This window comes from Sebastes umbrosus, chromosome 14, assembly GCF_015220745.1.
Source record: "Sebastes umbrosus isolate fSebUmb1 chromosome 14, fSebUmb1.pri, whole genome shotgun sequence".
Lineage (NCBI taxonomy): Eukaryota > Metazoa > Chordata > Actinopteri > Perciformes > Sebastidae > Sebastes > Sebastes umbrosus.
The window spans coordinates 76,713-102,094 of record NC_051282.1 but is presented as its reverse complement, the minus strand read 5'-3'; the positions used below and the strand labels follow the sequence as shown (position 1 = coordinate 102,094).

Sequence of the window (25,382 nt, the reverse complement as noted above, 5' to 3'; positions counted from 1 at the left end):
CTCCATGTCCCTCCTCTATATCACTCCTCCATATCGATCCTCTATGTCGCTCCTCCATGTCACTCCTCCCTGTCTTCCACGTCACTTCGCCATGTCGCTCATCCATGTCAATCCTACATGTCGATCCTCCATGTTGATCCTCCATGTCACACTTCCATGTCACTGCTCGATGTCGCTCCTCCATATATTTCCTCCATGTCGCTCCTCCTTGTGACTCCTCCATGTCACTCCTCCTTGTCACTCCTCCATGTCACTTCTCCATGTTGATCCTCCATTTTGATCCTACATGTTGCTCCACCATGTCACTCCTCCATGTCTTCCATGTCACTCCCCCATGTACCTCATCCGTGTCGGTCCTCCATGTTGCTCTTCCCTGCTCGTCCATATCACTCCTCCATGTCACCCAAGAATGTTGCTCCTCCATGTCACTCCAGAATGTCACTCCAGAATTTAACTCCAGAATGTCACTCCTCCATGTCATTCCTCTATGTAGATCCTCCATATAACTCCTCCTTGTCACTCCTCAATGTCGATACCTCCATCTCACTCCAGAATGTCCCTCCAGAAAGTCACTCCATAATGTCACTCCTCCATAAACCTCCTCCATGTCACTCCTCCAAGTTGATCCTCTATTTCACACCTCCATGTCGCCCCTCCATGTCACTCCTCCCTGTCTTCAATGTCCCTCCACCATGTCGATCCTCCAAGTCGATCCTCCATGTCGATCCTCCATGTCACTCATCCATGTAACTGCTCCATGTCGATCCTCCAAGTCGATCTTCCATGTTGCACCTCCATTTCACTCCTCCATGTCTTCCATGTCACTCCCCTATGTACCTCCTCCATGTAGCTCCTCCGTGTAGATCCTTCATGTTACTCCTCTATGTCAATCCTCCATATGTCTCATCAATGTCACTCCAGAATGTCAGTCCAGAATGTCGCTCCTCCATGTCACTCCTAACTGTCTTCCATGTCATTCCTCCATGTCGCTCCTCCATGTCGATCCTCCATGTCGATCCTCCATGTCGCTCCTCCTTGTTACTCCTTCATGTTGCTCCTCCTTGTCACTCCTCCATGTCAATCCTCCATGTCAGTCCTCCATGTCACTCCTCCATGTTGATCCTCCATGTTATTCCTCCATTTCACTCCTCCATGTCGCTCCTCCATGTCACTCCAGAATGTCATTCCAAAATTTAACTCCAGAATGTCACTCCTCCATGTCCCTCCTCAATTCTATTCCAGAATGTCACTCCAGAATTTAACTCCAGAATGTCACTCCTCCATGTCCTTTCTCCATGTCAATCCTCCATGTCAGTCCTAATTGTCGATCCTCCATGTCAGTCCTCCATGTCGCTCCTCAATGTTGCTCCTCCACGTCGCTCCTCCATGTCGATCTTCCATGTCGATCTTCCATGTCAAATGTCACTATTCCATGTCCGTCCTCCATGTCAATCTTCCATGTCGATCCTCCATGTCACTCCTCCATGTCTATCACCCATGTCAGTCATCCATGTCACTACTCCTTGTTACTCCTTCATGTGGCTCCTCCATGTCGATCCTCCTTGTTACTTCTTCATGTCACTCCTCCTTGTCACTACTCCCTGTTGATCCTCCATGTCAGTCATCCTCGTCAATCCTCCATGTGACTGCTCAATGTCGCTCCTCCATGTCGATCCTCCATGTTGCTCCTCCTTGTTACTCCTCCATGTCGCTCTAGAATGTTGCTCCTCCATGCCATTCCAGAATTTCACTACAGAATTTAACTCCAGAATTTCACTCCTCCATGTCCCTCCTCCATGTCAATCCTCTATGTCCATCCTCCATGTCACTCCTTCATGTCACTCCAGAATGTCCCTCCAGAATATAACTCCAGAATGTCAGTCCTCCATGTCCCTCTTCCATGTCAATCCTCCATGTCATTGCTCCATGTCGCTCCTCCATGTCGCCCCTAATTGCTCATCCATATCACTCCTCCATGTCACTCTAGAATGTTGCTCCTCCATGTCACTCCAGAAGTCACTCCAGAATTTAACTCCAGAATGTAACTCCTCCATGTACCTCCTCCATGTCAATCGTATATGTCCATCCTCCATATCACTCCTCCACGTAACTCCGGAATATTCATCCAGAATGTCACTCTAGAATGTAATTCCTCCATATCCCTCCTTAATATCACTCCTCCATGTCAATGTTCAATTTAACACCTACATTTCGCTCCTACATGTCACTCCTCCGTCTCCTATGTCACTCCTCCATGTCACTCCTCCATGTCCCTCCTCTATATCACTCCTCCATGTCGCTCCTCCTTGTTACTCCTTCATGTGGCTCATTCTTGTCACTCCTCCATGTCACTGCTCCATATCGATCGTCGATCGTCCATGTTGATCCTCCATGTTGCTACTCCATGTCACTCCTCCATGTCTTCCATGTCACTCTCTCATGTACCTCCTCAATGTCGCTCCGCCATCTAGATCCTTCATGTTACTACTCCATGTCAATCCCCCATGTCGCTCCTCAATGTCACTACAGAAGGTTGCTCCTCCATATCACTCCAGAATGTCGCTCATCCATGTCACTCCAGAATGTCGCTCCTCCATGTCACTCCAGAATGTCATTCCTCAATGTCAGTCCTCCAAGTCGATCCGTAATGTTGCTCCTCATGTAGCTCCTCCATGTTACTCTTCTATGTTTCTCCTCCATGTCACTCCTCCATCTCGATCCTCAATTTCGCTCCTCCATTTCACTCCTCCATGTCACTCCAGAATGTCGCTCCTCCATGTCACTCAAGAATGTCACTTCAGAATTTAACTCCTCCATGTCCCTCCTCCATGTCGCTCCTCCATGTCACTCCAGAATGTCACTCCTCCATGTCCCTCCTCCATGTCACTCCTCCATGTCGATCCTCTATTTCGCTCCTCCAGTCGCTCCTCCATGTCACTCCTCCCTTTCTTCCACGTCACACCTCTATGTAACTCCTCCATGTCAATCCTCCATGTCACTCCTCCATCTCATTCCGCCATGTCGCTCCTCCATGTCGCTCCTCCTCCCTACTCCATGTTGCTCCATGTCTTCCATGTCGCTCCAGAATGTCGCTCCTCCATGTCATTCCACAATGTCGCTCCTCCTTGTCCCTCCAGAATGTCATTCCTCCATGTCAGTCCTCCAAATCGCTCCGTGATGTTGCTCCTTATGTAGCTCCTCCATTTAACTCTTCTATGTTTCTCCTCCATGTCACTCCTCCATCTCGATCCTCCATTTCGCTCCTCCATTTCACTCCTCCATGTCACTCCAGAATGTCGCTCCTCCTAGTCACTCCCCCATGTTTATCCTACATGTCGCTCCTCCTTGCTCCTCCATATCACTCCTCTATGTAACTCCTCCATGTCAGTGCTACATGTCACTCCTCCATGTCGATCCTCCATGTCTCTCCTCCATGTCACTCTGCCATGTAACTCCAGAATGTCGCTCCAGAATGCTACTCCTCCAGATCCCTCCTCCATGTCACTGCTCCATGTCGATCCTCTATTTCGCTCCTCCATGTCATTCCTCCCTGTCTTCCACGTCACTCCTCCATGTAACTCCTCCATTTCAATCCTACATGTCACTCCTCCATGTCACTCCACCATGTCGCTCCTCCAAGTAGAACTTTGATGTCACTCCTCCGTGTCACTGCTCCATGTCGATCCTCCATTTCGATCCTCCATGTTGCTCCACCATGTCACTACTCCATGTCTTCCATGTCACTCCACCATGTCACTCCTCCATGTCTTCCATGTCACTCCCCCATGTACCTCCTCCATGTAGATCCTTCATGTTACTCCTCTATGTCAATCCTCCATGTCGCTCCTCCATGTCACTTCTCCGTGTCGCTCCTCCTTATCACTGCTCCATGTCACTACTCAATGTCGTTACCTCCATGTCACTCCAGAATGTCCCTCCTGAAAGTCACTCCAGAATGTCACTCCTCCATATTCCTCCTCCTTGTCACTCCTCCCTGTCTTCCATATCACTCCTCCATGTCACTCCTCCATGTCGATCATCCATGTCGCTCCTCCATGTCACTCCTCCATGTTGATTCTCCATGTCACTCCTCCATGTCGATCCTCCATGTCGCTCCACCATGTCGCTCCTCCATGTCACTCCTCCATGTTGATCCTCAATGTCACTCCTCCATGTCACACTTCAAAGTCACTGCTCGATGTCGCTCCATGTCGATCCTCCATGTCGCTCCTCCTTGTTACTCCTTCATGTCGCTCCTCCTTGTCACTCCTCCATGTCACTCATCCATGTCTTCCATGTCACTCCCCCATGTACCTCCTCTATGTAGCTCCTCCATGTAGACCCTTCATGTTACTCCTCTATGTCAATCCTCCATATCTCTCACCAATGTCACTCCAGAATGTTGCTCCTCCATGTCAAACCAGAATGTTGCTCCTCCATGTCACTCCAGAATGTCCCTCCAGAATGTCCCTCCAAAATGTAACTTCTCCGTGTCACTCCTCCATGTCGCTCCTCTTTGTCACTCCACCATGTCACTCCAGAATGTCACTACTCCATGTCACTCCAGAATTTCAATCCAGATTTAACTCCAGAATGTCACTCCTCCATGTCGATCCTCCATGTCAATCTTCTATGTCTCTCCTCCATGTCACCCCTCCATCTCTACCATGTCACTCCTCCATGTCACTCCTCCTTGTCGATCCACCATGTTGCTCCTCCATGTCGATCCTCTATGTAGCTCCTCCATGTCACTCCAGAATGTCGCTCCTCCATGTCACTCCAGAATGTTGCTCCACCATGTCCCTCCAGAATGTACCTCCTCGTTGTCAGTGTACCATGATGAGACGTAAATAAAACCCTCTTGGAGGTATACCGTAAACCCAACCGGAAGTCGGCCATATTGGATTTTATGGCGTTTTTCTCCATATCCAGGCGCTGTACTTTAACGAACTCCTCCTAGAGATCTAACCCGATCAACTTCAAATTTGGTCAGTAGTATCTTAAGACCTTTGGGATGAAAAGTTACTCAAAGATCAAAAAGTTATCGAACTATGTTGCGTGGCGGCGAAAAAGCGCCTTTCGCCAAGAAACAGGAAGTTGTTGTAACTTTGTCGTACATTAACCTATATGCTCCAAATTTCTCATGCCTGATAAAAGTCCCTCTCTGACACCATCCATATGCAAATTTTGGCTCGCAGTCATAGCGCCACCTAGTGGTAACAGGAAATATCATGTTTTACACATTGATGTACTCTGCCTCAGAAATTAATCACATCTACCTGAAACTTGGTCAGTAGTATCTTAAGACCTTTGGGATGAAAACTTATCAAAAGATCAAAAAGTTATCGAACCATGTTGCCGTGGCGTGGCGGCGAAAAAGCTTCTTCGCCAAAAAACAGGAAGTTGTTGTAACTTTGGCGTATAGTAACCAATCTGCTCCAAATTTCTCATGCAAGATAAAACGTGCGTGAAATAAATATCTGATATGGGTTTCGTGCTCGGGTGTGGCAAATTGGCTCGCTAGCGCCCCCTATTGAGTAGCCCCGACGACACGTTTCACCTAAATTTATGAAATTTGGTAGGTATATGTACCATGATGAGACGTAAATAAAACCCTCTTGGAGGTATACCGTAAACCCAACCGGAAGTCGGCCATATTGGATTTTATGGCGTTTTTCTCCATATCCAGGCGCTGTACTTTAACGAACTCCTCCTAGAGATTTAACCCGATCAACTTCAAATTTGGTCAGTAGTATCTTAAGACCTTTGGGATGAAAAGTTACTCAAAGATCAAAAAGTTATCGAACTATGTTGCCGTGGCGTGGCGGCGAAAAAGCGCCTTTCGCCAAGAAACAGGAAGTTGTTGTAACTTTGTCGTACATTAACCGATATGCTCCAAATTTCTCATGCCTGATAAAAGTCCCTCTCTGACACCATCCATATGCAAATTTTGGCTCGCAGTCATAGCGACACCTAGTGGTAACAGGAAATATCATGTTTTACACATTGATGTACTCTGCCTCAGAAATTAATCACATCTACCTGAAACTTGGTCAGTAGTATCTTAAGACCTTTGGGATGAAAACTTATCAAAAGATCAAAAAGTTATCGAACCATGTTGCCGTGGCGTGGCGGCGAAAAAGCTTCTTCGCCAAGAAACAGGAAGTTGTTGTAACTTTGTCGTACATTAACCAATCTGCTCCAAATTTCTCATGCCTGATAAAAGTCCCTCTCTGACACCATCCATATGCAAATTTTGGCTCGCAGTCATAGCGCCACCTAGTGGTAACAGGAAATATCATGTTTTACACGTTGATGTACTCTGCCTCAGAAATTAATCACATCTACCTGAAACTTGGTCAGTAGTATCTTAAGACCTTTGGGATGAAAAGTTATCAAAAGATCAAAAAGTTATCGAACCATGTTGCCGTGACGTGGCGGCGAAAAAGCTTCTTCGCCAAAAAACAGGAGGCTGTTGTTACTTGACTTTACATAAGTCCAATCTGCTCCAAACTTCACAAGCTGGATAATGGAGCAGGCCTGAAGAGGAGTGGTGTGGTATTATAGTCATAGCGCCCCCTACAGGAAACAGGAAGTTGTTGTAAATTGGCTGTACATTGTCCAATCTTCCCCAAATTTGACATGTTTTATAAGAGTCTTGCCCTGAAGACATGTACGTGCCCCGACGTGCACGCGTGGGCGAGGGCCCGATCATCGCTGCTTGCAGCTTTAATTATTATTCGTTGTCTGCCGAATAAGTGCAATTTGCCGTGAGCTGGAATGAGATGGAAACATGAAACTTGGCATAGGAACTGGAATGATGTGCAGCTCCTTCTCAAGAACTATGACCCCAATCGGCCACATGATGGCGCTGTGTTGATTGACATGAAACTCGACACACATGTCTAGCTCCGTGTGATCTACAAAAAAGCTGCTCAGACCACTAACGTCCGCCTAACTAGATTTTCCGCCATATTGGATTTTTTGAAAAACAGATTTTTGACATCTCCTCCTAAACCGTAGGTCCGATTGCTACCAAATTTTATGTGGATCTTTATTGGACTAATGTCATCTAAAGTTTCATAAAGCGTGTTGATACCTCATTGCGTTATGAATCTGTTGACCAACAAACTTTTCAGTTGGAGGGGCTTAGCAGGAAATTAGCCATAATTCATTGACCATTAGTCAAATCATCATAAATCTTGGTAGATATCTTCAGTGCATATTTGGGAAGAGGCATACCAAAGCGTTTTCTGCTTGACACATAGGGGGCGCCACAAATATCAGAAACTTGTATCGCAAGATCCGGTGGACAGAATTTTATCAAATTTGGTGCACATACTCTGGGGGCAAGTATTAACACAGATGTGAAGTGTCATATTGATCGGTGCATGTGGGCGTGGCCTATTTAGCGTTTTATGCTAAATTATGCCTTTGCTCAATTTGCTGTGAGCTGGAACGAGCTAGAGACATGAGACTTGGTACCATAACTGTACATGATGTCATAATGCTTCACATAAAATGTGAAAACAATTGGCCACATGGTGGCGCTATAAAATTTTCAAGGCCAGCCCCCTCACACCATAAGTCCTATCAATTTGAAATTTGACAGACATGTGCTGCTGAATGTGATCTACTAAAAAGTCTCTTGGACCACGAAAGTCCACCGACTAAATTTTCCGCCATGTTGAATTTTTTGAAAAACACATTTTTGACATCTCCTCCTAAACCGTAGGTCTGATTGCTGGCATATTTTCTGCGAATCATTATTGGACCAGGCTCATCAAAGGTTGCATAAAGTTTGTTGATATGTTATTGTGTTGTGAAGATATTGACCAATTAATTTTTAAGGGGCGGGCTCAGCACATCAATAGACCTAAGCCTTTGGCCCATCATCTCCAAACTTGCAGCATATGTTCACAAGAGTAGTTGAAACATCCGCTGAAAGTTTCATTCAAATCGACCACTAGGCGGGCGCTTTGAGCGATAAAGGCTATAACCCGCGAAATGCGCTTGCGGCTTTAATTCATTTTAAATTGATATAACTATGTGGATGTGGAAATATGTTTTATATATTTCATGTTTATTCTTTTACAATGTAATTGTAACCTGTTTTGAAATGTACGATCACAATGTACAACTCTAGTTTTCATCACTAAGCCAAAGAATGCATTTCTCCTCAAGAAACACTGAAAAGTGGATTCATATGAAAAATGTGAAATTTCTTCACAGAAAAACATTTCTTGCATTGGAAACACACAAAAAAGGATAAATATGAAAGGGAACACAGTTTTCCAAAATCTAAAATGATAGTTTTGGACTCCAGGCATCAAACTGTCAGTCTGAGCTGAATTCCATGTAAAACGTTAGTTTTCATCACTAACTCGCTTAATATGTCTTTCTCACCCAAAACCACTCAGGAACGCATTTCTCCTCAAGAAACACTGAAACGTGCATTTACATGAAGAATATGTGATTTATTTACAGAAACACATCTGTTATACTGGAAACATACAAAAAAGAGACAGAATATGAAAAGAAACATTGTTTTCTCAAATCTGACATTAGAATTCACTTCCAAGTATCAAATCTTCATTCTGAGCTCAATTCTATGCAAAACTCTTGTTTTCATCACTAAAATCAGTTAATATCTCTTTCTCTCCAATAAACCACACAGAAAAGCATTTCTCCTCAAGAAACACTGAAAAATGCATTTATATGAAAATGATGTGATTTCTTCACAAAAGAAATCTATTTATTGGAAACATACAAAACAGGATGAAAATGAAAGGGAATATATTTTTACAATTTTTTTACATAATAGTTGGCCTTTCTGCATCAAACCTTCACACTGACCTCAATTCCATGTAAAAATTTCATATAAATGCACTTTTCAGTGTTTCTTGAGGAGAAATGCTTTTCTGTGTGTTTTTTTTGAGAGAAAGCGATATTAACTGAATTTAGTGATGAAAACAAGAGTTTTGCATAGAATTGAGCTCAGAATGAAGATTTAATGATGGGAAGCGAATTCTAATGTAAAGTTTGAGAAAACAATGATTCTTTTCATATTCTGCCTTGTTTTGTATGATTCCAATATAAGAGATTGATTTTCTGACGAAATCACATCATTTTCATATAAATGCACTTTTCAGTGTTTCTTGAGGAGAAATGCGTTCCTGAGTGGTTTTGGATGAGAAAGACATATTAAGCGAGTTTAGTGATTAAAACAAGAGTTTTGCATAGAATTGAGCTGAGAATGAAGATTTGATACTTGGAAGTGAATTCTAATGTCAGATTTGAGAAAACAATGTTTCTTTTCATATTCTGTCTCTTTTTTGTATGTTTCCAGTATAACAGATGTGTTTCTGTAAATAAATCACATATTCTTCATGTAAATGCACGTTTCAGTGTTTCTTGAGGAGAAATGCGTTCCTGAGTGGTTTTGGATGAGAAAGACATATTAAGCGAGTTTACTGATGAAAACAAGAGTTTTGCATAGAATTGAGCTCAGAATGAAGATTTGATACTTGGAAGAGTAACATGGAGGAGTAAGGATGAACGACATGGACAATCGAAATGGAGGAGTGACATGGAGCAGTGACATGACCATGTCCCTCCTTCCATGTTGCTCCTCCATGTAATTCCTCCATGTCACTCCTCCATGTTACTCTTCCATGTCACTCCTCCATGTCACTCCTGCATGTCGATCCTATATGTCACTCCTCCATGTCGTTCCTCCATGTCACTCCTCCATGTCACTCCTTCGTATCACTGCTCCATGTCGATCCTCCATGCTCCTCCATGTCAATCCTCCATGTCACTCCAGAATATATATATATAATGTCACTCAAGGATGTCACTCAAGGATGTCACTCCAGTATGTCCCTCCTCCTTGTCCCTCCTCCATGTCACTCCTCCATCTCGATCCTCCATGTTGATCCTTCATGTCACTCCTCCATGTCGATCCTCCATGTCGATCCTCTATGTCGATCCTACATGTCGCTCCTCCATGTCTTCCTTGTTACTCCTCCATGTCGATCTTCCATGTCAATCCTCCATGTCACGCCGACATGTCACTGCTCAATGTCACTGCTCAATGTCACTCCTCCATGTCGCTCCTCTATGTCACTCCAGAATGTCGCTCCTCCATGTCACTCCAGAATGTCACTCCAGAATGTAAACCCAGAATGTTGCTCCGCCATGTCCCTCCTTCCTGTGTCTTCCATGACACTCCTCCTGTCACTCCATGTCACTCCTGCATGTCGATCCTACATGTCACTCCTCCATGTTGTTCCTCCATGTCAATCCTCCATGTCGCTCCTCCATGTCACTCCTCAATGCCACTCCTTCATATCACTGCTCCATGTCGATCCTCCATGTCACTGCTCCATGTCACTCCTCCATTTCGATTGTCCATGTCGTTCATCCTTACTCCTCCATGTTACTCTTCCATGTCACACCTCCATGTCACTCCTGCATGTCGATCCTACATGTCACTCCTCCATGTTGTTCCTCCATGTCAATCTTCCATGTCTATCCTCCATGTCGCTCCTCCATGTCACTCCTCCATGCCACTCCTTCATATCACTGCTCCATGTCAGTCCTCCATGTCACTACTCCATGTCGATCCTGCATGTAACTCCTCCATGTCACTCCTCCATGTTGCTCCTCCATGTAGATCCTAGATGTCGCTCCTCCATGTCGCTTCTCCATGTAGATCCTCCATGTCACTCCACCAAGTTGCTCCTCCATGTCACTCCTCCATGTCACTCCAGAATGTCACTCCAACATGTCACTCCAGAATGTTATTCCAGAATGTCAACCAGAATGTAGCTCCTCCATGTCCCTCCTTCATGTCACTCCTCCAAGTTGCTACTCCATGTCTCTCCTCCATGTCGATCCACCATGTAGATCCTAGATGTTGCTCCTCCAACTTGCTACTCCATGTCTCTACTCCATGTCGATCCTCCATGTCGCTCATCCTTGCTCCTCCATGTCACTCCTCCATGTCACTCCAGAAGGTTGCTCCTCTATGTTCCTCCTTCCTGTGACTCCTCAATTCAACTACTCCATGTCACTACTCCATGTCTTCCATGACACTCCTCCATGTCACTCCTCCATGTCACTCGTCCATGTCACTCCTGCATGTCGATCCTACATGTCACTCCTCCATGTCGCTCCTCCATGTCAATCCTCCATGTCAATACTCCATGTCAGTTCTTCTTGTCACTCCTCATAGTCACTCCTCCATGTCACTCCTCCATGTCGATTCTCCATGTCACTCCTCCAAGTTAATACTCCATGTCACTCCTCCATGTCGATCCACCATGTCCCTCAGTCCTTGCTCCTCCATGTCACTCCTCCATGTCAACCCAGAATGTCGCTCCTCCATGTCCCTCCTTCCTGTGACTCCTCAATGTAACTCCTCCGTGTCACTACTCCATGTCTTCCATGACACTCCTCCATGTCACTCCTGCATGTCGATCCTACATGTCACTCCTCCATGTCGCTCCTCCATGTCACTCCTTCATATCAATGCTCCATATCGATCCTCCATGTCACTTCTCCATGTCAGTCCTAAATGTCACTCCTCCATGTCGATCGTCCATGTCGCTCATTCTTACTCCTCCATGTTACTCTTCCATATCGCTTCTCCATGTCACACCAGAATGTCACTCCAGAATGTCGCTCCTCTATGTACCTCCTTCCTGTGACTCCTCAATGTAACTCCTCCATGTCACTACTCCATGTCTTCCATGACACTCCTCCATGTCACTCCTCCATGTCACTCCTCCATGTCGATCCTACATGTCACTCCTCCATGTCACTTCTTCTTGTCACTCCTCAATGTCACTCCTCCATGTCACTCCTCCATGTCGCTCCTCCATGTCACTACTCCATATCAATCCTCCATGTCGCTCCTCCATGTCACTCCTTCATATCAATGCTCCATGTCGATCATCCATGTCACTCCTCCATGTCGCTCCTCCATGTTGATCCTCCATGTCACTCTTCCATTTCGCTCCTCCATGTCGCTCCTCCATGTTGATCGTCCATGTCACTCCTTCATGTTTATCCTGTGAGTCACTGCTCCATGTAACTCCTCCATGTTGATCCTGCATGTCGCTCCTCCATGTCACTCCTCCATGTCACTGCTTTATGCCGCTCCTCCATGTCTCTACTCCATGTTGATCCTCCATGTCGCTCATCCTTGCTCCTCCATGTCACTCCTCCATGTCGCTCCTCCTCGTCACTCCAAAATTTCCCTCCTCCATGTCCCTCCTCAAAGTAGAGACTTGGAGGAGGGACATGTCACTCCTTAATGTCGACATTGAGGAGTGCCTCAATGTCACTCCTCCATGTCGATCCTCCATGTCACTCCTACAAGTTGCTACTCCATGTCACACCTCCATGTTGACCCACCATGTCGCTCATCCTTGTTCCTCCATGTCAATCCTCCATGTCACTCCAGAATGTCACTCCTCCATGTCACTCCAGAATGTCACTCCTACATGTCACTCCAGAATGTCAACCCAGAATGTAGCTCCTCCATGTCCCTCCTCCATGTCGCTCCTCCATGTCGATCATCCATGTCACTCCTCCAACTTGCTACTCCATGTCACTCCTCCATATCAATCCTCCATGTCACTGCTCCATGTCGATCCACCATGTCGCACATCCTTGTGCCTCCATGTCACTCCTCCATGTTACTCCAGAATATTTATCCTCCATGTCACTCCAGAATGTCAACCCAGAATGTCGCTCCTCCATGTCCCTCCTTCCTGTGACTTCTCCAAGTAATTCCTCCATGTCACTCCTCCATGTCTTCCATGACACTCCTCCATGTCACTCCTCCATGTCAATCCTACATTTCACTCCTCCATGTCACTCCACCATGTCGCTCCTCCATGTCACTCCTCCATGTCCTTCCTCCATGTCACTCCTCCATGTAACAATTACGTGTCACTCCTCTATGTCACTGCTCCATGTCAATCCTCCATTTCGATCCTCCATGTTGCTCCACCATGTCACTACTCCATGTCTTCCATGTCACTCCTCCATGTCGCTCTTCCATGTCGCTCCTCCATGTCACTCCTCCATGTCGATCCTCCATGTCTCTCCACCATGTCACTCCTCCATGTCACTCCTCGTTGTCGCTCCTCCATTTCACTCCTCCATGTCACTCCAGAATGTCGCTCCTCCACGTCACTCCTCCATGTAACTCCTCCATGTCAATCCTACATGTCACTCCTCCATGTCACTCCACCATGTTGCTCCTCCATGTCACTCATCCATGTCGATCCTCCATGTCACTCCTCCATGTCACACTTCCATGCCACTGCTCCATGTCGATCCTCCATTTCGATCCTCCATGTTGCTCCACCATGTCACTACTCCATGTCTTCCATGTCACTCCACCATGTCACTCCTCCATGTCTTCCATTTCATTCCCCCATGTACCTCCTCCATGTAGCTCCTCCATGCAGATCCTTCATGTTACACCTCCGTATCGTTCCTTCTTGTCACTCCTCCATGTCACTACTCAATGTCGATATCTCCATGTCACTCCAGAATGTCCCTCCTGAAAGTCACTCCTCCATGTCGATCCTCCATGTCACTCCTCCATGTCACACTTCCATGTCAATCCTCCATGTCACTGCTCCATGTCGAGCCTCCATTTCGATCCTCCAAGTTGCTCCACCATGTCACTACTCTATGTTTTCCATTTCACTCCCCCATGTACCTCCTCCATGTAGCTCCTTCATGCAGATCCTTCATATTACACCTCCATGTCACTCCAGAATGTCCCTCCTGAAAGTCACTCCAGAATGTCACTCCTCCATATTCCTCCTCCATGTCACTCCTCCATGTCGACCCTCCATGTCACTCCTCTCTGTCTTCCATATCACTCCTCCATGTCAGTCCTCCATGTTGCTCCTAAATGTTGCTCCTCCTTGTCGATCCTCCATATCGCTCCTCCATGTCAATCCAGAATGTCGCTCCTCCATGTCACTCCAGAATGTCGCTCCACCCTGTCTTTCCAGAATGTACCTCCTCGTTGTCAGACCTCCATGTCACTCCTCCACGTAGCTCCTCCATGTAGCTCCTCAACGTCGATCCTCATTGTCGATCCTCAATGTTGCTCCTCCATGTCGATCCTCCATGTCATTCCTCCATGTGGATCCAATATGTTACTCCTCCATTTCGATCTTCAATGTTACCCCTTTATTCCTCTATTTCACTCCTCCATGTGTCTCCTCCCTGTCTTCTACGTCAATCCTCCATGTTCCATGTTACTCCTCCATGTTACTCCTCCATGTCACTCCGCCATGTCGCTCCTCCGTGTCACTGTGCCATGTCGCTCCTCCATGTCACTCCTTCATGTCGATCCTCCATGTCACTCCTTCATGACACACTTCCATGTCACTCCTCCATGTCACTGTTTCATGTCGATCCTCAATGTCACTCCACCATGTGTTCCATGTCACTCCTCGTGTTGCTCCTCCATGTGACTATTCCATGTCCATCCTCTATGTCTCTCGTCCCTGCACCTCCATATCACTCCTCCATGTATCTCCTCCATGTCACCCCAGAATGCCACTCCTCCATGTCACTCCAGAATGTCTCTCCAGAATTTAACTCCAGAACGTCACTCCTCCATGTCCCTCTTCCATGTCAATCCTCTATGTTGATCCTCCATATCACTCCTCCTTGTCACTCCTCCATGTCGATACCTCCATGTCACTCCAGAATGTCCCTCAGGAAAGTAACTCCAGAATGTCTCTCCTCCATATACCTCCTCCATGTCGATCCTCTATTTCACACCTCCATGTCGCCCCTCCATGTCACTCCTCCCTGTCTTCCATGTCAGTCCTGCATGTAATTCCGCCATGTCGATTCTCCATGTTGCTTCTCCATGTCACTCCTCCATGTCGCTGCTCCATGTCGATCCTCCATGTCGATCCTCCATGTCACTCCTCCATGTCTTCCATGTCGACACATGTCGATCCTCCATGTGGCTCCTCCTTGCTCCTCCATATCACTCCACCATGTCGCTACTCCATGTCACTCCAGAATGTCGCTCCTCCATGTCACTCCAGAATATCACTCCAGATTTAACTCCAGAATGTCACTCCTCCATGTTACTGCTTGATGTCGCTCCTCCATGTCGATCCTCCATGTCGCTCCTCCTTGTTACTCCTCCACATCGATCCTCCATTTCGATCCTCCATGTTGCTCTACCATGTCACTCCTCCATGTCGCTACTCCATGTCACTCCTCCATGTCTTCCATGTCGACACATGTTGATCCTCCATGTCGCTCCTCCTTCCTCATCCATATCACTCCACCATGTCGCTCCTCCATGTCACTCCAGAATGTCGCTCCTCCATGTCAATCCAGATTTAACTCCAGAATATCACTCCTCCATGTCGATCTTCCATGTCTCTCCTCCATGTCACTCCTCCATCTCTACCATGTCACTCCTCCATGTCACTTCTCCATGTCGATCAACCTTGACACTCCTCCATGTCGATCCTCTATGTCACTCCTCCATGTCGATCCTCCATGTCACTCCTCCATTTAGATCCTACATGTTACTCCTCCATGTCGATCTTCCATATTGCTCCTCCATGTCACTCCAGAATGTCGCTCCACCATGTTCATCCAGAATGAACCTCCTCGTTGTCAGTATTCCATGTTGCTCCGCGATGTCGCTCCTCCATGTCGCTATTCCATGTCGCTCCTCCTAGTCACTCCTCCATGTCAATCCTCCATGTCGCTCCTCCATTTCACTCCTCCATGTCGTTCCTCCAAGTCACTCCTCCATGTTGATCCTCCAGGTCGATACTCCATGTTGCTCCTCCTTGTCACTCCTCCATTTCTTCCATGTCACTGCACCGTGTCGCTCCTCCATGTCACTTATTCATATCGATCCTCCATGTCACTCCTCCTTGCTCCTCCATATCACTCCTCCATGTCATTCCACCATGTCACTTCAGAATGTCGCTCCTCCATGTCACTCCAGAATGTCACTGCTCCATGTCGATCCTCTATTGCGCTCCTCCATGTCATTCCTCCCTGTCTTCCACGTCACTCCTCCATGTAACTCCTCCATGTAAATCCTACATATCAATCCTCCATGTCACTCCACCATGTCGCTCCTCCATGTCACTCCTCCATGTCACACTTCCATGTCAATCCTCCATGTCACTTCTCCATGTCGATCCTCCATTTCGATCCTCCTCGTCCATGTCACTCCTCCGTGTCGCTCCTTTTTGTCACTCCTCCTTGTCACTCCTCCTTGTCACTACTCAATGTTGATACCTCCATGTCACTCCAGAATGTCCCTCCTGAAAGTCACTCCAGAATGTCACTCTTCCATATTCCTCCTCCATGTCACTCCTCCATGTCGACCCTCCATGTCACTCCTCCCTGTCTTCCATATCACTCCTCCATGTCAGTCTTCTATGTCACTCCTCCATATAGCTCCTCCATATCGCTCCTCCATGTCAATCCTCCATGTCACTCCTCCATTTAGATCCTACATGTTACTCCTCCATGTCGATCTTCCATGTCAATCCAGAATGTCGCTCCTCCATGTCACTCCAAAATATCGCTCCACCCTGTACCTCCAGAATGTACCCATTCGTTGTCAGACTTCCATGTCGCTCCGTGATGTCGCTCCTTCATGTAGCTCCTCAATGTCGCTCCTCATTGTCGATCCTCAATGTCGCTCCTCCATGTCGATCCTCCATGTCATTCCTCCATGTGGATCCAACATGTTACTCCTCCATGTCGATCTTCTAGGTCGCTCCTCCATGTCCTTCCAGAATGTCGCTCCTCCATGTCACTCCAAAATGTCACTCCAGAATTTAACTCCAGAATGTTACTCCTCCATGTTCCTCCTCCATGTCGCTCCTCCATGTCACTCCAGAATGTCCCTCAAGAATGTCACTCCAGAATGCCACTCCTCCATGTTGATCCTCTATTTTCCTCCTCCATGTCACTCCTGTCTTCCACGTCAATCCTCCATGTTACTCCTCCATGTCACTCCGCCATGTCTCTCCTCCATGTCAATCCGCCATGGAGCTCCTCCATGTCACCTAACCCTAACCCATGTCACACTTCCATTTCACTCCTCCATGTCACTGTTTCATGTAAATCCTCCATTTCGATCCTCAATGTCGATCCTCAATGTCACTCCACCATGTGTTCCATGTCACTCGTCCATTTTGCTCCTCCATGTGACTATTCCATGTCGATCCTCTAGGTCTCTCATCCCTGCTCCTCCATATCACTCCTCCATGTATCTCCTCCATGTCACCCCAGAATGCTGCTCCTCCATGTCACTCCAGAATGGTTCTCCAGAATTTAATTCCAGAACGTCACTCCTCCATGTCCCTCCTCCATGTCAATCCTCTATTTTAATCCTCCATATCACTCCTCCTTGTCACTCCTCCATGTCGATACCTCCATGTCACTACAGAATGTCCCTCCAGAAAGTCACTCCAGAATTTCACTCCTCCATATACCTCCTCCATGTCGATCCGCTATTTCAGACCTCCATGTCGCCCCTCGGTAACTTCTCCCTGTCTTCCATGTCAGTCCTCCATGTAACTCCTCCATGTCGATCCTCCATGTCGATCCTCCATGTCGATCCTCCATGTCACTCTTCCATGTCTTCCATGTCGACACATGTCGATCCTCCCTATGGCTCCTCATTGCTCCTCCATATCACTCCACCATGTCGCTCCTCCATGTCACTCCAGAATGTCGCTCCTATTGTCACTCCAGAATATCACTCAAGATTTAACTCCAGAATGTCACTCCTCCATGTCACTCCTCCATGTCGATCCTCCATCTCACTTGTCCTTGTCACACTTCCATGTCACTGCTCGATGTCGCTCCTCCATGTCGATCCTCCATGTTGCTACACCATGTCACTCTTCCATGTCTTCCATGTCACTCCCCCATGTACCTCCTACATGTAGCTCCTCCATTTAGATCCTTCATGTTACTCTTCTATATCAAACCTCCATATCTCTCATCAATGTCACTCCAGAATGTCACTCCAGAATGTCGCTCCTCCATGTCACTCCAGAATCTCCCTCCAGAATGTCCCTCCAAAATGTCACTCCTCCATGTAACTCCTCCATGTCGCTCCTCTTTGTCACTCCTCCAAGTCACTAATCAATTTCGGTCTTCCATGTCGACACATGTCGATCCTCCATGTCACTCCTCTTTGATCCTCCAAATCACTCCACTATGTCGCTCCTCCATGTCAATCCAGAATGTCTCTCCAGAATTTAACTCCAGAATGTTACTCCTCCATGTCCCTCCTCCATGTTGCTCCTCCATGTCACTCCAGAAAGTCCCTCCAGAATGTCACTCCTCCATGTCACTCCTCCATGTCCCTCCTCTATATCACTCCTCCATATCGATCCTCTATGTCGCTCCTCCATGTCACTCCTCCCTGTCTTCCACGTCACTTCGCCATGTCGCTCATCCATGTCAATCCTACATGTCGATCCTCCATGTTGATCCTCCATGTCACACTTCCATGTCACTGCTCGATGTCGCTCCTCCATATATTTCCTCCATGTCGCTCCTCCTTGTGACTCCTCCATGTCACTCCTCCTTGTCACTCCTCCATGTCACTTCACCATGTTGATCCTCCATTTTGATCCTACTTGTTGCTCCACCATGTCACTCCTCCATGTCTTCCATGTCACTCCCCCATGTACCTCATCCGTGTCGGTCCTCCATGTTGCTCTTCCCTGCTCGTCCATATCACTCCTCCATGTCACCCAAGAATGTTGCTCCTCCATGTCACTCCAGAATGTCACTCCAGAATTTAACTCCAGAATGTCACTCCTCCATGTCAATCCTCTATGTAGATCCTCCATATAACTCCTCCTTGTCACTCCTCAATGTCGATACCTCCATCTCACTCCAGAATGTCCCTCCAGAAAGTCACTCCATAATGTCACTCCTCCATAAACCTCCTCCATGTCACTCCTCCAAGTTGATCCTCTATTTCACACCTCCATGTCGCCCCTCCATGTCACTCCTCCCTGTCTTCAATGTCCCTCCTCCATGTCGATCCTCCAAGTCGATCCTCCATGTCGATCCTCCATGTCACTCATCCATGTAACTGCTCCATGTCGATCCTCCAAGTCGATCTTCCATGTTGCACCTCCATTTCACTCCTCCATGTCTTCCATGTCACTCCCCTATGTACCTCCTCCATGTAGCTCCTCCGTGTAGATCCTTCATGTTACTCCTCTATGTCAATCCTCCATATGTCTCATCAATGTCACTCCAGAATGTCAGTCCAGAATGTCGCTCCTCCATGTCACTCCTAACTGTCTTCCATGTCATTCCTCCATGTCGCTCCTCCATGTCGATCCTCCATGTCGATCCTCCATGTCGCTCCTCCTTGTTACTCCTTCATGTTGCTCCTCCTTGTCACTCCTCCATGTCAATCCTCCATGTCAGTCCTCCATGTCACTCCTCCATGTTGATCCTCCATGTCAATCTTCCATGTTGATCCTCCATGTCGCTCCTCCTTGTTACTCCTTCATGTTGCTCCTCCTTGTCACTCCTCCATGTCAATCCTCCATGTCAGTCCTCCATGTCACTCCTCCATGTTGATCCTCCATGTCAATCTTCCATGTTGATCCTCCATGTTATTCCTCCATTTCACTCCTCCATGTCGCTCCTCCATGTCACTCCAGAATGTCATTCCAAAATTTAACTCCAGAATGTCACTCCTCCATGTCCCTCCTCAATTCTATTCCAGAATGTCACTCCAGAATTTAACTCCAGAATGTCACTCCTCCATGTCCTTTCTCCATGTCAATCCTCCATGTCAGTCCTAATTGTCGATCCTCCATGTCAGTCCTCCATGTCGCTCCTCAATGTTGCTCCTCCACGTCGCTCCTCCATGTCGATCTTCCATGTCGATCTTCCATGTCAAGCATGTCACTATTCCATGTCAGTCCTCCATGTCAATCTTCCATGTCGATCCTCCATGTCACTCCTCCATGTCTATCACCCATGTCAGTCATCCATGTCACTACTCCTTGTTACTCCTTCATGTGGCTCCTCCATGTCGATCCTCCATGTTACTCCTCCTTGTTACTTCTTCATGTCACTCCTCCTTGTCACTACTCCCTGTTGATCCTCCATGTCAGTCATCCTCGTCAATCCTCCATGTGACTGCTCAATGTCGCTCCTCCATGTCGATCCTCCATGTTGCTCCTCCTTGTTACTCCTCCATGTCGCTCTAGAATGTTGCTCCTCCATGCCATTCCAGAATTTCACTACAGAATTTAACTCCAGAATGTCACTCCTCCATGTCCCTCCTCCATGTCAATCCTCTATGTCCATCCTCCATGTCACTCCTTCATGTCACTCCAGAATGTCCCTCCAGAATATAACTCCAGAATGTCAGTCCTCCATGTCCCTCTTCCATGTCAATCCTCCATGTCATTGCTCCATGTCGCTCCTCCATGTCGCCCCTAATTGCTCATCCATATCACTCCTCCATGTCACTCTAGAATGTTGCTCCTCCATGTCACTCCAGAAGTCACTCCAGAATTTAACTCCAGAATGTAACTCCTCCATGTACCTCCTCCATGTCAATCGTATATGTCCATCCTCCATATCACTCCTCCACGTAACTCCGGAATATTCATCCAGAATGTCACTCTAGAATGTAATTCCTCCATATCCCTCCTTAATATCACTCCTCCATGTCAATGTTCAATTTAACACCTACATTTCGCTCCTACATGTCACTCCTCCGTCTCCTATGTCACTCCTCCATGTCACTCCTCCATGTCCCTCCTCTATATCACTCCTCCATGTCGCTCCTCCTTGTTACTCCTTCATGTGGCTCATTCTTGTCACTCCTCCATGTCACTGCTCCATATCGATCGTCGATCGTCCATGTTGATCCTCCATGTTGCTACTCCATGTCACTCCTCCATGTCTTCCATGTCACTCTCTCATGTACCTCCTCAATGTCGCTCCGCCATCTAGATCCTTCATGTTACTACTCCATGTCAATCCCCCATGTCGCTCCTCAATGTCACTACAGAAGGTTGCTCCTCCATGTCACTCCAGAATGTCGCTCATCCATGTCACTCCAGAATGTCGCTCCTCCATGTCACTCCAGAATGTCATTCCTCAATGTCAGTCCTCCAAGTCGATCCGTAATGTTGCTCCTCATGTAGCTCCTCCATGTTACTCTTCTATGTTTCTCCTCCATGTCACTCCTCCATCTCGATCCTCAATTTCGCTCCTCCATTTCACTCCTCCATGTCACTCCAGAATGTCGCTCCTCCATGTCACTCAAGAATGTCACTTCAGAATTTAACTCCAGAATGTTACTCCTCCATGTCCCTCCTCCATGTCGCTCCTCCATGTCACTCCAGAATGTCACTCCTCCATGTCCCTCCTCCATGTCACTCCTCCATGTCGATCCTCTATTTCGCTCCTCCAGTCGCTCCTCCATGTCACTCCTCCCTTTCTTCCACGTCACACCTCTATGTAACTCCTCCATGTCAATCCTCCCTGTCACTCCTCCATCTCATTCCGCCATGTCGCTCCTCCATGTCGCTCCTCCTCCCTACTCCATGTTGCTCCATGTCTTCCATGTCGCTCCAGAATGTCGCTCCTCCATGTCATTCCACAATGTCGCTCCTCCTTGTCCCTCCAGAATGTCATTCCTCCATGTCAGTCCTCCAAATCGCTCCGTGATGTTGCTCCTTATGTAGCTCCTCCATTTAACTCTTCTATGTTTCTCCTCCATGTCACTCCTCCATCTCGATCCTCCATTTCGCTCCTCCATTTCACTCCTCCATGTCACTCCAGAATGTCGCTCCTCCTAGTCACTCCCCCATGTTTATCCTACATGTCGCTCCTCCTTGCTCCTCCATATCACTCCTCTATGTAACTCCTCCATGTCAATGCTACATGTCACTCCTCCATGTCGATCCTCCATGTCACTCTGCCATGTCACTCCAGAATGTCGCTCCAGAATGCTACTCCTCCAGATCCCTCCTCCATGTCACTGCTCCATGTCGATCCTCTATTTCGCTCCTCCATGTCATTCCTCCCTGTCTTCCACGTCACTCCTCCATGTAACTCCTCCACGTCAATCCTACATGTCACTCCTCCATGTCACTCCACCATGTCGCTCCTCCAAGTAGAACTTTGATGTCACTCCTCCGTGTCACTGCTCCATGTCGATCCTCCATTTCGATCCTCCATGTTGCTCCACCATGTCACTACTCCATGTCTTCCATGTCACTCCACCATGTCACTCCTCCATGTCTTCCATGTCACTCCTCCACTCCCCCATGTACCTCCTCCATGTAGATCCTTCATGTTACTCCTCTATGTCAATCCTCCATGTCGCTCCTCCATGTCACTCCTCCGTGTCGCTCCTCCTTATCACTGCTCCATGTCACTACTCAATGTCGTTACCTCCATGTCACTCCAGAATGTCCCTCCTGAAAGTCACTCCAGAATGTCACTCCTCCATATTCCTCCTCCTTGTCACTCCTCCCTGTCTTCCATATCACTCCTCCATGTCACTCCTCCATGTCGATCATCCATGTCGCTCCTCCATGTCACTCCTCCATGTTGATTCTCCATGTCACTCCTCCATGTCGATCCTCCATGTCGCTCCTCCATGTCACTCCTCCATGTTGATCCTCAATGTCACTCCTCCATGTCACACTTCAAAGTCACTGCTCGATGTCGCTCCATGTCGATCCTCCATGTCGCTCCTCCTTGTTACTCCTTCATGTCGCTCCTCCTTGTCACTCCTCCATGTCACTCATCCATGTCTTCCATGTCACTCCCCCATGTACCTCCTCTATGTAGCTCCTCCATGTAGACCCTTCATGTCGCTCCTCTTTGTCACTCCTCCATGTCACTGCTCAATATCGATCCTCCATGTCACTCCTCCATGTCTTCCATGTCGACACTTGTCGATCCTCCATGTCGCTCCTCCTTGCTCATCCATATCACTCCACCATGTCACTCCAGAATGTCACTACTCCATGTCACTCCAGAATTTCAATCCAGATTTAACTCCAGAATGTCACTCCTCCATGTCGATCCTCCATGTCAATCTTCTATGTCTCTCCTCCATGTCACCCCTCCATCTCTACCATGTCACTCCTCCATGTCACTCCTCCTTGTCGATCCACCATGTTGCTCCTCCATGTCGATCCTCTATGTAGCTCCTCCATGTCACTCCAGAATGTCGCTCCACCATGTCCCTCCAGAATGTACCTCCTCGTTGTCAGTGTACCATGATGAGACGTAAATAAAACCCTCTTGGAGGTATACCGTAAACCCAACCGGAAGTCGGCCATATTGGATTTTATGGCGTTTTTTTCCATATCCAGGCGCTGTACTTTAACGAACTCCTCCTAGAGATTTAACCCGATCAACTTCAAATTTGGTCAGTAGTATCTTAAGACCTTTGGGATGAAAAGTTACTCAAAGATCAAAAAGTTATCGAACTATGTTGCCGTGGCGTGGCGGCGAAAAAGCGCCTTTCGCCAAGAAACAGGAAGTTGTTGTAACTTTGTCGTACATTAACCTATATGCTCCAAATTTCTCATGCCTGATAAAAGTCCCTCTCTGACACCATCCATATGCAAATTTTGGCTCGCGGTCATAGCGCCACCTAGTGGTAACAGGAAATATCATGTTTTACACATTGATGTACTCTGCCTCAGAAATTAATCACATCTACCTGAAACTTGGTCAGTAGTATCTTAAGACCTTTGGGATGAAAACTTATCAAAAGATCAAAAAGTTATCGAACCATGTTGCCGTGGCGTGGCGGCGAAAAAGCTTCTTCGCCAAGAAACAGGAAGTTGTTGTAACTTTGTCGTACATTAACCAATCTGCTCCAAATTTCTCATGCCTGATAAAAGTCCCTCTCTGACACCATCCATATGCAAATTTTGGCTCGCAGTCATAGCGCCACCTAGTGGTAACAGGAAATATCATGTTTTACACGTTGATGTACTCTGCCTCAGAAATTAATCACATCTACCTGAAACTTGGTCAGTAGTATTAAGACCTTTGGGATGAAAAGTTATCAAAAGATCAAAAAGTTATCGAACCATGTTGCCGTGGCGTGGCGGCGAAAAAGCTTCTTCGCCAAAAAACAGGAGGCTGTTGTTACTTGACTAAGTCCAATCTGCTCCAAACTTCACAAGCTGGATAATGGACCAGGCCTGAAGACATATATGTGGTATTATAGTCATAGCGCCCCCTACAGGAAACAGGAAGTTGTTGTAAATTGGCTGTACATTGTCCAATCTTCCCCAAATTTGACATGTTTTATAAGAGTCTTGCCCTGAAGACATGTACGTGCCCCGACGTGCGCGCGTGGGCGAGGGCCCGATCATCGCTGCTTGCAGCTTTAATTATTATTCGTTGTCTGCCGAATAAGCGCAATTTGCCGTGAGCTGGAATGAGATGGAAACATGAAACTTGGCATAGGAACTGGAATGATGTGCAGCTGCTTCTCAAGAACTATGACCCCAATCGGCCACATGATGGCGCTGTAATTAACGCCCAAACACGCGATTTTGAAAAGGCCATGCCCCAAACACCGTAAGTTTGATTGACGTGAAACTCGACACACATGTCTAGCTCCGTGTGATCTACAAAAAAGCTGCTCAGACCACTAACGTCCGCCTAACTAGATTTTCCGCCATATTGGATTTTTTGAAAAACAGATTTTTGACATCTCCTCCTAAACCGTAGGTCCGATTGCTGGAATATTTTCTGCGAATCATTATTGGACCAGGCTCATCAAAAGTTGCATTAAGCTTGTTGATATGTTATGTATATGTTTGACAGACATGTGCTGCTGAATGTGATCTACAAAAAAGTCTCTTGGACCACGAAAGTCCACCGACTAAATTTTCCGCCATTTTGAATTTTTTGAAAAACACATTTTTGACATCTTCTCCTAAACCGTAGGTCTGATTGCTGGCATATTTTCTGCGAATCATTATTGGACCAGGCTCATCAAAGGTTGCATAAAGTTTGTTGATATGTTATTGTGTTGTGAAGATATTGACCAATTAATTTTTAAGGGGCGGGCTCAGCACATCAATAGACCTAAGCCTTTGGCCCATCATCTCCAAACTTGCAGCATATGTTCACAAGAGTAGTTGAAACATCCGCTGAAAGTTTCATTCAAATCGACCACTAGGCGGGCGCTTTGAGCGATAAAGGCTATAACCCGCGAAATGCGCTTGCGGCTTTAATTCATTTTAAATTGATATAACTATGTGGATGTGGAAATATGTTTTATATATTTCATGTTTATTCTT

General features: G+C 46.9%; 1 long non-coding RNA gene across 1 annotated transcript; it reads right to left on the bottom strand.

Annotated features, from left to right (window-relative positions):
• Positions 1 to 7,556: 7,556 nt before the first annotated feature.
• LOC119501150 lies at positions 7,557 to 25,098 on the bottom strand. Its single transcript, XR_005209770.1, has 3 exons — positions 24,929 to 25,098; positions 24,726 to 24,727; positions 7,557 to 7,636 (listed from the first exon to the last, which is right to left on the bottom strand). It is a non-coding gene; the product is annotated as an uncharacterized LOC119501150 (long non-coding RNA).
• Positions 25,099 to 25,382: the final 284 nt, after the last annotated feature.